Source organism: Petromyzon marinus, chromosome 20 (assembly GCF_048934315.1).
Source record: "Petromyzon marinus isolate PM22_M1 ecotype Great Lakes invasive population chromosome 20, UKy_Petmar_22M1.pri1.0, whole genome shotgun sequence".
Classification (NCBI taxonomy): domain Eukaryota; kingdom Metazoa; phylum Chordata; class Hyperoartia; order Petromyzontiformes; family Petromyzontidae; genus Petromyzon; species Petromyzon marinus.
In genome coordinates, this window is record NC_133686.1 from 14,506,063 (window position 1) to 14,508,562 (window position 2,500).

A 2,500-nucleotide genomic window follows, 5' to 3' on the forward strand; every position below is an offset into this window, starting at 1 on the left:
ATTTCTTCAGCTGCCGTCGAAAGTACATCCTCTGTTGAGCTCTCTTGGCGAGGGAGCTGATGTTCAGTTCCCACTTGAGGTCCCGGCAGAGAATAGTGCCCAGGAAGCGGAAGGACTCCACAATTTTGACTGCGGAGTCTAACAGGGTGATGGCGGTGAGTGGGGCTGTATTCTTCCTGAAGTCCACAACCATCTCAACTGTCCTTAGAGCATTTAGCTCTAAGTTGTTCTGGCTACACCAGGTCACCAGGTTGTCAGCTTCCCACCTATAGTCAGACTCATCCCCACCAGAGATCAGCCCAATGAGGGTGGTGTCGTCCGACAAACTTCAAGAGTTTGACGGACAGATGATTGGAGGCGCAGCTGTTGGTATACAGGGAGAAGAGCAGTGGGCAAAGGACGCAGCCCTGAGGAGTTCCCGTGCTGATGGACCTGGAGTCAGAGACTTCTGTTCCCGGCTTAACGCACTGCTTCCTGTCAGAGAGGAAGTCTGTGATCCACCTGCAGGTGGAGTAGGGCACGTTCAGCTGGAAGAGCTTGTCCTGAAGCAGGGCAGGGATGATGGTGTTGAAGGCAGAGCTGAAGTCCACAAACAGGATCCTGGCGTAGGATGCTGGGGCGTCCACATGCTGTAGGGTGAAGTGGAGGGCCATGTTAACTGCGTCGTCCACAGACCTGTTGGCTCTGTAGGCAAACTGAAGGGGGTCCAGGAGAGGGTCTGTGATGGCTTTGAGGTGTGCCAGGAGCAGGCGCTCAAAAGACTTCATTACCACAGATGTAAGGGCGACCGGTCTGTAATCATTTAGTCCTGTTGGCCTTAGCTTTTTGGGCACAGCGATGATGGTGGAGGACTTGAGACAGGCTGGTACATGGCATGTCTCCAGGGAGGTGTTAAAGATGTTGGTGAACACCGGAGACAGCTGGTCAGCGCAGTGCCTGAGGGTGGCTGGAGAGACAGAGTCCGGCCCGGCTGCTTTGCGTGGATTCTGCCTCTTGAAAAGCCCATTAACTTCTCCCTCCTGAAAGGAGAGAGTCGTTTCTGTAGTATGGGTGGGGGATGGGGCCTCTTGGGTGGGAAGGGGTGGTTCAGGACAGTCCAATTGTCTTTCAAATCTACGGTAGAACTCGTTCAGGTCGTTGGCTAGGCGGGAGTCGTTAGTGGTGTGGGGCGCTCTGGGTTTGTAGTTGGTGATGTGCCTGAGCCCTTTGGCAGACAGAAGCAGCGTCGTTAGTAGAGAACTGGTGTTTTAGTGTCTCTGAGTACAGTCGTTTAGCCTCTCTCACCGCTTTGCTAAACCTGTTCTTCGACTCCTTGAATCTGTCTCTATCCCCACTCCTAAACGCTTCCTCCTTCTCCAACCTCAACCTTTTGAGCTTTGCTGAGAACCAGGGCTTGTTGTTGTTAAAGTTCACCCTGGTACGTGTTGGGATACAGCAGTCCTCACAGAAGCTGATGTACACAGCCTCTGTGAGTTCATCCAGACTATTGGTAGCAGTCGTGAACATATCCCAGTCAGTACAGTCTAAGCACGCCCGCAAATCTTCCACAGCCTCACTGGTCCACTGTTTAGATGTCCTCACAGCAGGTTTACAGAGTTTTAGTTGCTGCCTGTATGCACGAATCAGGTGGACCAAGGGAGTTCTGTGCGAGCCGAACAGCCCCGTGACCCACAAGAGAAACATCCCCGCCAAATTCGAGCGTTTGACGGGGTCTATCCGTGAAAAAATATTCACGTTTTTGAGTGCACATGCATTTCTGCTGCAAATGCCTCTGGAAGTTTCATGCCGTTCGTATGCCAATTGTGGCAACACGAAAATGACCCGTTTTCCCATTCCGAGGGATTTCTGTGCGACCCTAACAGCCCCGTGAGCCACAAGAGACACATCCCCGCCAATTTCTAGCGTTTCACGGGGTCTATCCGTGAAAAATATAGACGTTTTTGAGTGCACATGCATTTCTGCTGCAGATGCCTCTGGAAGTTTCATGCCGTTCGTACGCAATGTGGCAACACGAAAATGACCCCTTTTCCCATTCCGAGGGATTTCTGTGCGACCCTAACTAACAGCGCCCGTGAGCCACAAGAGAGACATCCCCGCCAATTTATAGCGTTTCACGGGGTCTATCCGTGAAAAATATAGACGTTTTTGAGTGCACATGCATTCCTGCTGCAAATGCCTCTGGAAGTTTCATGCCGTTCCTATGCAATGTGGCCACACAAAAATGACCCGTTTTCCCATTCCGAGGCATTTCTGTGCGACCCTAACAGCCCCGTGAGCCACAAGAGAGACATCCCCGCCAACTTCTAGCGTTTGACGGGGTCTATGCGTGAAAAATATTAAAATTTTTGAGTGCACGTGCCTTTCTGCTGCAAATGCCTCTGGAAGTTTCATGGCGTTCCTATGCAATGTGGCAACACGAAAATGACCCCTTTTCCCATTCCGAGGGAGTTCTGTGCCACCCTAACAGCCCCGTGAGCCACAAGAGACACATCCCCGCCAA